Source organism: Grammomys surdaster, unplaced genomic scaffold, assembly GCF_004785775.1.
Source record: "Grammomys surdaster isolate TR1022 unplaced genomic scaffold, NIH_TR_1.0 136, whole genome shotgun sequence".
NCBI classification, from domain to species: domain Eukaryota; kingdom Metazoa; phylum Chordata; class Mammalia; order Rodentia; family Muridae; genus Grammomys; species Grammomys surdaster.
Window position 1 is genome coordinate 14,425,636 of NW_021604594.1, and position 12,260 is coordinate 14,437,895.

Consider the following 12,260-nt stretch of genomic DNA (forward strand, 5'->3'; position numbering starts at 1 on the left):
AGGGGGAGGGGGAGGGGGAGGGGGAGGAGGAGGAGGAGGAGGAGGAGGAGGAGGAGGAGGAGGAGGAAAAGAAGAAGAAGAAGAAGAAGAAGAAGAGAGACTCACTCAGCAAAAATACTCTACAGACGTCACTGTGATAAAAATAGAGACTGGACAGCTAGATAGGAGATTTGGGGAGAGAATGCGGATGTGGCTTCTCTACCACTAATGTCCCAGAGTGCTCAGCCACAGAGGTAGAATTTCAGGAAACTCTTCTATCCAGCAAATCAACAGCCGGCAGGACTCTTTTGTTAGAAGCCTCTTAGCATTTTACTGACTGGCTGGCTAGCCAGTGCCATCTTTAGACTAGACATTTACAGGTGGCTGTTTGAAAGCTGCCCTCAGGGGTGACGTGCTCTGAGCAGGGAGCTGCCTTACTGCTGGCCCATCTGCTCCGCCTGGCTGAACACCAAGATTGTGTGGAGTCGGGAAGACAATAAGGTCGGATCCCTCCCTCCACAGGCAGCCACCCGCTCCAGAGAAATCTATTAGCCTTTCTCCTGGAAAGAAGCAGGCTTGTCAGGGAGAGAAGGGCACTTTCCACACACCCTATTCTGGCTGTTACAGGTATCTTTAACACATGACCAAATACTAATGCTTAGGATTCCCATAGAAAATACACTTGCTTTAAAAAAAATAATAAAAAGTCAGATTTATTTATTGTCCCTGGAGACAACCACTTCTGGAACTTTGTTCTTAACATTATTTCTAACAAAAAATTCTTAGAGCTTAAAATTAAGAGTCATATTAGATCCTGCCTAAATCATATCTTTTTAGTTATAATCCACCAACATTTTACATAATGTTAAGTGGAATGAATTTTAATGGAAATCATCTGGAAAATGACACAGTTGTCTCCTCCAGACTTGCCTTCCCTTCACCATAGAACCTTGTCTTTATTCATTCCAGAAACACATAGAAAAGCCCACTGTGTTTATGCTGCTGCCCTAAGCCTGAGAGACCATGGTAACAAGTCCCCATCCCTAAGTCATTACAGTGCTTGATGCACCTGCTTGTGCCTTTTCACATTCCACTTGTGCCGTTACTTGTGAGATGATTGGGATCCAAACTTTTATATTCGTTTCTAAAAAGAGAGGATTCTTCTGGTTTTTGTCTGTGCCTGGAGCTGAACCTGTGACACAGTGCTCCATACCCAAATACCGCTGGGAGAGAGCGGATCTCCCAGAAATGTCAACACATCATCACTTCTGCTCAAATTCCTGGCCCAAGAAAGATCTGCCCAGAGACATCAGGACACAGGAACCAAGGAAGAGCTGGGGACAGGATTCTTCCGGTTTCCGTCTGCACCCTTGAGCTGACCCTGTGCCACAGCTCCCCATACCCAAATTCCTCCTGGAGAGAACTGGTCTCCCAGGAGTACTGACACACAGGCTTGCAGGAGGGACAAGCCACAGTCAGAGACAGTAAGACCAGCAAACATCAGATATAACAAGATGTCGAGAGGCAAGAGCAAGAACATAAGCAACAGAAACCAAGGCTGCTTGGCATCATCAGAACCCAGTTCTCCCACCACAGCAAGCACTGTGTACCCCAACACATCAGAAAACCAAGACACTAATTTAAAATCATATCTCATGATGATGATAGAGGACTTTAAGAAGGACATAAATAACTCCCTTAAAGAAATACAGGAGAACACAGGTAAACAGGCAGAAGCCTTTAAAGAGGAAACACAAAAATCCCTTAAAGAATTACAAGAAAACATAATCAAACAGATGAAGGAATTGAACAAAACCATCCAGAATCTAAAAACAGAAATAGAATCTTTTCTAAAAAGAAACATATAATATATTATATATGTTATATAACATATATTGACATATTATATATAACATATATAATATATGATTTTTAGTAATTAATATAATTCATATATATGAATCACGTATTCACTTTAGATATTCAAATTTAGATATCAATGAAGGAAAGCAAACTCATGCATGGATTCCTCACTGAGAGACAACTGTTGCTAAAACAATGCTCTGTGTTGCGGGGAGCAAGGAAGACAGACATCTAGAACTTCCTCAATGAATGCACACACAGTTAATATTCCATTATGAAAAGTCCATGGTTAGAGAGAGAGGGCATAAAAGAGGCACAGAGGAAAGTGGAACACAGGGCGGTGGCAAGCTGGTGGCGTGTCCTTATGTCATCTACGGGCTCCTCCTCTGCTGGATGACAGCTCAGACAGCTAGGTAAGGAGCCCCATGCCCTGTCCTATGGCTCTTTGGTACACTGTCTGTGATTGAACCTGGTCCTGCAGTAACCTCTTGCCCACTGACACAAGGCCACTGAAAATGACATCAGACCTATTTAATAGTGAAAGGAAGAAGTAGAGGTGGAGGTGGGGGAAGGTGGGGGTTGAGAAGAGAGAGTGAAAAGTCACCATTATTTCCTGGGTACTGGTTTCAAGTAAAGGATGAGGTTTCCAGCCTCGAGCCCATGGTGGAGTTTGAGTACCACATATGATTTACCTGTGTGTCTATGCTTCCTCTTCAGTTTCTGATCACGTTTGCATAGCACCCACCTTTTTGACATTAAAGTTTATTTGGCAGAAGGCAAAGAAAATGCCTATTCATGGCCTGCCAAAAGATTCTGGCTGAGCCCATGATCAGAGCTGTGGGAAAGCGGACTTGGAGTTTTCAAGTAATCAGAGAATGGGTTTTGGCTAGAAAGTACTGAGTCACAAGTCTGAGAAATACCATCAGGCACTGTCTTGTCCCAACAAAACCACAGTGGCTTTTGCTTCAAGTGGACAATCAGTGTGTTTCATTCCTGTCAGAAAAGCAGAGCAAAGTCTTCAGTAAGATCCAGTTGGATGGTTGGTTTTAATGTCAAGTTGGCACAAATTAGAATTACTGGAGTGAGGACCCTCCATTAAAGAATTGTGTCTTAACTGATGTAGGAATCAATCATGAGTAGCAGCTCCCCGTAGCAGCCCAGTTTTTTTAAAGGCACAGCAGAAGAAAAATGTATTTTGCCTTCTTGACCTTCCTTTTTGCTGAGACTTTATCTACCCTGCTGCTGCTGCTGGGGTCCATTCTTTCGTTGACATCAGAACCAGTGTTTTCAGATCTCCATTGTTTACCAAGGACCAGCAGCTCTCTGGGCACCTTTAGCACCAGCTTTAGACTGCTGAGATACCCAGCCTCAAGGACCAAGCAACTAGCAGGCTGTCAGTCACTCAGGGGTCTCTCAGCTATTGTCAGTGTTTTTTATTAACACAGCCTGACTTAAAGCCCACGTCTTCTCTAGGAGCTGCACCGTCTACTCGCGGATGGTACCTCTATTCAAGATCCCTTTAAAATATAGGGAGGAGGGGGCACTATAGAGAGCTCAGCAGTTGAGCGCACTTGGCTTCTCTTCCAGAGGAAGTTCCAGCACCCATATCATGCAGCTCACAAGTATCTGTAACTCCAGCTCCAGGAGTCTGATGGGCCATCATGGGCACCAAAACTCATGCCCACACACTCACATGTAAACACATGTATATACACATAATTTTAAATATTAACATATTACATATTTTTGATTATCTTACAAACTAGTGGATTTCCATAACATTTCTTCAGGCATCCTTAGTTTTGACTTATCCAACCCCTACCTTCTCCTCTCCCCGACTCTTCTATCCCCACTCAAACCTTTAACCCCATTAAAGGCCCCACTTCTCCCAAGATGCTGTGCTTTACTGTCCTCTCCAACTGAATTTTTATGGTCTTACCCTTTATGGTCGGCCCCTGATTGACACAATACTGGCCTGCTATAGGAATGTACCCACTGACTCAACGGTAGTATGAAGGTTATGGGGGTAATCAATCCTTCTGATTAGACCTGAGGCCTGATCCACAGAAGGGATTCTGTGCCTGGCCCTGTACACCTGGCCAAAAGCCCATGACTACGAAGACCATAGTCCCGAGGGCAGAACCTACTGTTGTCCTGCTAAAAGTCCACGCTATCAAACTGCATTCTGGATATGCATGTTTATACCCATGGATTTTGGCTGCTGTGAACTTTGGACAGAAAGTTTCCTTTTTTGTTTCATGGTAGTTAATATGGAAACTCATACCTTGTTAAAGTACAAAGTATAAATAACTCTTAGTGTCCACGTGTATCAGCCTCGTCTCCCAAGACTCAGAGAACTCTACCCGTTCATGAAGGGAATGCAGGAGCCAGCAGATGGAGAGAGCCGTGAGACGCTGAGATGCTGACGGCCACTGATGACATCATCTATATCAATTACATCATCTATATCATACACACCAACTAGCAGCAGTCAAAATTCCAGCATGACTTGAGGAGGGAGACCCCACTGTTATCAAAAGAACATTGATGATGGTTGGTGATGGCTGAGGAAGGGAGAATCACTCTGGATGGCTTCCCATCATTAATTGGACTCTGGAGTTATTGATAATAACAAAAGAAATAGGGTGTGGCACTAGAAGAGAAATGGGGGAACCTGAGGGGGTATAGTGGTAGAGGAATGTGGCAAACATACATGGCATAAAGGCATGGGATTTTCAAAGAATAAAAAATATTATTGTATTATTATTAATATTAATTTTAAGAAGCTTCCTGGCTACATGGCTTGGGGACTGCTCTCCCTCACCTCCTTTCTCCTGGGGATGACTGTAGCCAGCATAATGGCATAAGGCCACCATAAAGCAGCAATTATTATAAGAATAAGGAGATCTACAGGCCTCTCTTTCCCTTTACCATTACCATCTTAAAGATGTGACCTTCCACCGGGCGGTGGTGGCCCACACCTATAATCCCAGCACTTGGGAGGCAGAGGCAGGTGGATTTCTGAGTTTGAGAGTTCGAGGCTAGTCTGGTCTACAGAGTGAGTTTCAGGACAGCCAGGGCCACACAGAGAAACCCTGTCTCAAAAAAACAAAAAACAAAAACAAAAACAAAAGCAAAACAAAACAAAAACAAACAAACAAAAAGATGTGACCTTCCATAAGCCTGTTGTTCCTTAGCATTGGTGGAAGCCTGGGGAAAGTGGGGATGGGTGCCTAGCTTATAGCAATAAGAAAAGAGAGAAGACGTCCACCCTTTCCCTGCTCCTGGGATATGTCGTGGGACTCATTGCAGACCAAACGTTCTGTGCTACAGAGCAGAACTCTGCATTATCTCATCTAAGCCCCCAGAGAAAAATATGAGTACCCAGGATCTAAGCAACAGGAGTCGTGCTTGGCAGAGGTATGAATGTGGCTTTCTCTTGAACATGGCTTCTCAGCACCGCTCAGGCAGGATGGTTGCAAACAGCCTCAAAGAATAGAAACTTTGGAACTCCTGAGTCTGACAGCAGCAGGGCTGAGCCATTACGAAACACATCTATAATCCCAGCTCTTGGGAGGCAGAAGCAGAGAGTGGAAAGTTTGAGACCAACCTGAACTATATAGTGAGTTCCTTGCTAGCCTGAGCCACATAGCAAGACTCTTGTCTCAACAAGATCTGATAGAAAAGGGAAGGGAAGGTTAGTGTCAAGAAGAGTACTTGCCTAGCAATCACAAGGCCCTGGGTTCAATCCCCAGTGTCTTACTCTTCCCCCACCCCCACCCCACACACACGGTCGAGTAGGAATAAAGAACAAACTGTTTACCCAGGAATCTAGTTAGATGACAAATAATTTTACAAGCTTAGTACTCACCTGGAATTGCATTACAATTCCAAGCTGTTGCTATATTATTTTTTTAAACAAGAACACATCCAACAAAAAAAAAAAAAAAAAAAGGATACACAGAGAGTCATTTTTTAATCACATCTAAATTAAATCTATTGAACCTCACTAATTTTAACACTGAACCATAGCTGGCATAATTTTGGTCTCTGTGTGTGTGTGTGTGTGTGTGTGTGTGTGTGTGTGTGTGATTTCTTTAGGATAAAAACAAATAAAGCAAAGCAGAAAGCCCGGTCCTCTGCACATCCGATGGTTTCAGCCTGTATCTCCCAAGTGCAAGAAGGAAGAGTTAGAAATTCTTTCTTACCCTGTTTTGTCTTCTGTGTGCTCACTGCTCGCCTCCAAGGCTGCTGCAGGGGACAAACAAAAGCAGAATCATGACAGACACCTGACACTGGAGGCCCTTGACTGATGTTAACCCACCGGGGTCACCCGGGACACCAGGGTCTGGGCATTAGTTTTCATTCCATTCCTGGCCAGAGCAGGAAGTGCCTTACCTGCCATTGTTCAAGCAGCCCAGAGATGGGACTAAACCCAGAGCAGGGAAGCCCTGCTCTCAAGAACAAGAATGAAAAGATATGAATAATGAATAAGTCACCAGAACTTGAGGCGGCTGGGAAGCAGGAGGCCCTGTGAAAGAGGGAGAGAATGTTCAGGGGGTTCTTCCTGAGAGAGGCTCAGGGAGAGGAGGCCCATGCTCTGTGCTGAAGCAAAGGCTCTACATCAAATGCCAACACTGGATGGGGACCAGGCTTTAGAGTCCCAAACATCCCAAAGGGCCACTTGTACCTGCTTGACCTGCTAGCAGATGCTGGGGACCCATCAATACCCCTCCCTATCTTTTTGGCTCAGTTCCTGGGAAAGTTTATTTTCAAAACAGTTTATTGTTGTAAGTACAGTTACTCAACAAACACCATGCGTTTGCCCATGTGTCCTTCATGCAACAGGTATTTATGAAGCCCCTCTCTGTGCTGTCACTGGAACTGAGAAGGGGGTGGGGGGGAGGCCTGAAGTGTCTCCAGACAGAGAGTCCTAGTCATAGGCTAAGCGCCTATGCTGGTGGCCTGTTCATGGCGTGGCAGCCCAGGTTTCTCTTGTGAGCACAAACTCACCTCCAGGAGTTCATAGCCAACATTCATCATTTATGTCCAAAGCCAGATTCCAAGCCAGCTACCTCCACAGACCTGTTTATCTCAACAAGGACAATCCTGGGTTTCATTCAGCTTGGGTGTTTCTTGAAATCATATTTCTGAGTTACAGTCTGTTTGGAAACAACTCAGGCAGGGATTCTAACAAGGATATTCATATTCCTTACTAAGCACTGGATGTCTGGAAGACAAATGGGAATTCTAAGGCATCCATTGCAAAAGACAGCCTCTGCCCAGCACTGGGTGAACCAAGGACTGGGGGGTTGTTTTACTTAACACAGAATCTTGTTCTGTAACCCAGGCTGCCACTATGTAGCCCAGACTGGCCTTGAATTTGTGGCCAATCCTGCTGGATCAGCCTCCTAAATGCTGGGATTACAGGCATAAACCTCTATACCTTGCTAATTTATTATTAGTAGTATTATTTCTGATATTCTTAAGGCAGGTACCACAGAGCTTTACCTGACTTCTGAGAAGAACTACAGCCAGCAAGTACTAGTCCTTTAGGGACCTGTACTGGCTGGTTTTGTGTGTCAATTTGACACAAGCTGGAGTTATCACAGAGAAAGGAGCCTCCCTTGAGGATATGCCTCCATGAGATCCAGCTGAAATGCATTTTCTCAATTAATGATCAAGGGTGGGAGAGCCCATTGTGAGTAGTGCCATCCCTGGGCTGGTAGTCTTGGGTTCTATAAGAAAGCAAGCTGAGCAAGCCAGTAAGTTAACATCCCTCCATGGTCTCTGCATCAGCTCCTGCTTCCTGACCATACTTGAGTTCCAGTCCCGACTTCCTTTGGTGATGAACAGCAATGTGGAAGTGTAACCTGAATAAACTCTTTCCTCCCCAACTTGCTTCTTGGTCATGATGTTTAGTGCAGGAATAGAAACCCTGACTAAGACAGGGCCCTTTGAGGCAGGTTCTAGTAGAGAGAGAGCTGGAACTTGCAGCCAGCAGTATGACTGACATTTTATTAGCACACTTTGTTAATAACATATATTATGTTCTATATATGCTATAATATATGTTATTATATTATGGAGACCATTCATGTCTCATGTTGCCATAGTAATCGTGGCCATAATATTATCAGTCTTGGTCCTTAGTGCCACAGAACCAGTCAACTTCCTCTTTCTTTGTAATTCTGTCTGTTCCATTTTTCCAGGACCTGATGTTCCTCTGTTCCCCGTTCTCTGGTTGCAGCTCTATTTCCTTTGTAGTCTGTTTTGTCTCTCTTCCCATCTTTTCTGTGAAGTTCTTCTGTCGGTGGGTTCCATCCTAAGCCAAAACTAGCGCTCACTGTGCATGGAGAAGACAGGGAACAGAAGACATCACCATCACTGCTAATCCTGACCACCAACTTGGTTAAATTGAGAAGCAGAGTTTGTTTTTGTCTCTGAGTGTTTTTAAAGAAGATGAACTTGGAGGAATGACCTACCCTGGATGTGGACAGCACCATCTGGTGGGCGGGTGCTGCATAGAATAAAAGGAGGAAACCAGCCAGTCTCCCTCCTTCACAGCCGCCATGGTGTGAAGAAGCTGCTTGACTCTGTCACAGTGCTGTGCTATGGTGGACAGGAACCTCTGAGACTGTCAGACCCAACAAATCCTTCTCCAGTTGCTTCTGCCAGGCATGTAGTCACAGTAACAAAAAGTCCAGCACACTGGTAAGTCAGAACAAACCCAGAAGCAGTCTGGCAGCCTTGGAATTTGTATCAAACACTTCACATTCTATTTCTAGAGCCCTCTTTTTAATTTGAAAAGTACCAGATACATCCAGTCACTTGTTAGTAACCTGTATGGATTCCAGGTGACAAGTCGGTCCTTGTGGTTCTGAATCATGAATCCTATTGATGCTATTTCCAAACGTCCATGTGAAATCCCAAATTATACCTCTGAAGACAGGAAATATAATTTGTAACAAGAATAGACTGGTTTTTAAACCCAAACACACCTGTGCTCCAGCTGGGGACCTTGTCCCCTGAGTCACATTAGGTGAGAAAGTTTTCATGGACTTGCAAGCTTAATCACTGAAACTTTTTTTTTAAATTTCACTCCTATGAAGCTAAAAGTTTTCTGAACAAATATATTCCAAATTCCATGACAAAGTAAACTGACCATAACTTCTAGAAAAGACTTAAGGCTACAGGGATCATTTAATGCTATACTAAATGGGCCCAGAATACAGTTTGGAGTTCTTAGGACCATTGCAATAATCGTTTGATCAGTCTTTTCGCCCGCTGGGAGTAGTTCCTACCCAGCTACTTATCTTCTGTCTCGCGCATCTGAGAGTTTAAACACTTTCCTAGAGTTCTCTAGGAAACTTGTGTGAACGACTTCTGGGTGTAGTGTGCTTCTCATGGGGTAAGCTGCAGCTGTTCTGGTGGATTCCTGACAATGAGCCCTTTGTGAGTGACACAGGCCAACTCCTGTCCCATCGTACTGGCTTCTTGGATGTTTTACTGTCCTCGCTTTGTTTTTCTCCATCCTGTTTCTGTGACCTGATGACTCTATGATGCTCTACATAAGTTAGGTCTCTCTCTCTCTCTCTCTCTCTCTCTCTCTCTCTCTCTCTCTCTCTCTCATTAGTTCTATGTGCATCTTTGATCAAGCATCACCTGAATGCATACGATACCAGTCACTTTGTGTCAGCTGAGTTAACTTAGGAAAAGCTTCCTGGGTTGCAGGAGGCCCTGGGAGGAAGATACATACACACACACACACACACACACACACACACACACACACACACACACAATGTCCTCATTCTTACAAAAAAAAATATAGAACATGAGACCTCTTCCCAGCCCAGAGAAAACCCTACTCCACAGGCTTGGTTTGGAGTGAGTCCTTTGTCTACAAGGGGGATGCCAATTGCCAGACCCCACAATCCTCAACCCTGAATAAATGGCTCAAACGATGGGCCTCTTCCTCTGCCTTTTCTTCCTGCAGCCCCCATATTTCTCTACACCAGGAGAAACTCCCATGCTCAACGTTCAGTACCATCTTGGGGAGTATTGTCAATGGGTGAGTGAGATTCCAACAATTTAATTCCTTAAACAGCAGAAATCCCAACTGTTCCCAGGAGCCTGAGCACTGAGTCAGAAAGAGTCCTGCTGCTTCAGTCTTTTCCCGGCCCCCAGCATAGATCTGCCAAGACACTGGGTTCCCCAGCAGCAGGGACTTGTATCAATCAGCAAAAGGCCTTTCCCAACTTTAATTGACTCCTGTCTGCAGACTTTGCTCCCTGGATAGGGTAGTCTGTGAACAGCTCTCTAGTCTTTTCCACTGGGTCCCTCAGGCCCATCTGACCTAGTTCTACAAGTTCAAGGCAGAGGACAGGGGATAGTATCCATCCACCTCATGGTCTGTGTCCTACCCCAGCTACAAATTCCACTGTCAGTATGAGACACCACCTTTGAGAAGTGCCTCAGATTTGGGGTCATATTTATGCATGGCCAACTTATATTTCTTTGTTGTTTTTCTTGCCCTATAATAAAAGTAAACTAACTTTTCCCAAATAGATTTCAAATTTTATATATATATATACGCCAAGAAATTAAGGGTTTCCCTTTCCCTATTCGCCATCAGGACAGAACTACATTCTCTTTCATTACTGGGGAGTTTTATCCTCTCTTCCTCTCTGGCTCCATGTCTGAGTTTCCAGACACAGAATTGCTACTCAAAAAATAGCGATTGGTCCTAAGGACATATGGACTGCCAGATGGGCAAACAGATAGAAACACGTTTGTGTTGCTCTCTTCTAGATGTCTTCTCATCATAGTATAGAATCCTCACCGTGTGTTCTGGCATTTATTCAGAACCTGTAAATTAAGAGCATATCGCTTAAGCCTGCCTCCACGTTCAAACAATACAATGCATTAATAAAGACTCTGGTATTTGCTTTTTGGTTTTACCTAAGTGCTGGAGGAAATACTGGAGGAGATGGGTAGACCTTCTCAGTAAATGATGGGATGGGTTTGCTACCAGCATAGCTGGGTTATGTCAGGCTTCTTGCCTTCCGCTTGGTTCTGAGTGGCTGTGCAGTTTGGAGTCTGTACTGAAGTTCAGATGCCTCTTCTGGGGTTCAGAAAGAAAGTCAGAGGTTTCCCTCCTTGGTCACAAGTCTATGGGGGTTCCCATGCCACTTTCTTATTATTTTGGGGGGAGGTGGGAGCACCCAGAGTACTTGCCAGACAATGGAAACACTGCAGGACACCTTAACTAGCAATCAAAATTAACTTCATTTCTATGGGCCAGATGTTATCCTGTGGCTCCAGAGGTGATACCCTGGATGAAATACCTACATCACCCATCATGAAGGAAGAGTGACAGTTAACACATGTGGATGACCTGCTATTCAAACAAAACACCAATTCGAGGAGGAATGTTTGGAGTGTTGATGTTCCCCTGTCCCAGGTACCTGTCTCCAACACCAAGTATGGGGACAGAGCCTTTGTCCCTGGTCCATAAGAACTCAGCAGAAAGGAAGATGGACAAACACAGGCAGCCATGGCTCAAAGACTCTATACTGTGCTTCTCAATCTGCTTTCCATGCCAGAAGAGCAGCTAATTAAAAATGAAGCATCCAACCCCAAACACCAGGCCCTACCCATCTGGATCTCTGGGTTTAGCATTGGGTTAGCCAAGTCCAGCCTGAGGGACACACAGCTACAACTACATCACTCTGTAGTTTTCTTGACAGCCAGCCAGCCTGCCTCCCTCACCCCTAAGTTGATGCTGCTTCCTTCCCAAGCTCCACATTTGCTCCAGCCCATTGAATCCTGGCTCTGCCACCAAATCACCGTGCATTGGTGGAGGTTATTGCCTTTCTCTGGGCCCCTGTGGCTTCATCTATTAAGCTTGGGTAATAATTTATATCTCGTGGTGTTAGTATCAACTCCTTTCCATCTCACTGAGGGTCATCAGTAACAGACCTTAGATTTGCCATTTGAAAAACAGCACATTTCTAACCAGTCACTTTGTTCACAGTCCATCTATTGATCTCAATTTGAACATTTAGTTACTAGAAAAGACTTCAGACACAGCAGGGGTTCCTCAAAGACATTTTTCACAGGGTGGCCGATTTTAAGGAGTCTCTAAGCACTTTGGATGGCAAACAATTAGCCTTTTGCCTGAGAAATCAGACTAACCACTGGCATTGCTTGGCTAATCGTGAACTCTCTCCCTAAATGGGAAATCTTTAACTCTCTACAAAATCTCAATCTCATTTTTCTGTGGATTCCTAACATTTCTAAATAAGTGTTGGCCCTCTAGGCTTTTGTAGTCAAATATCCCAAACAAACCAAGCTCCTCTGTGAGAGGGGGAACAGGGTCTGCTGTGAGAATCTATGGGAAGGAACTTGTAGAA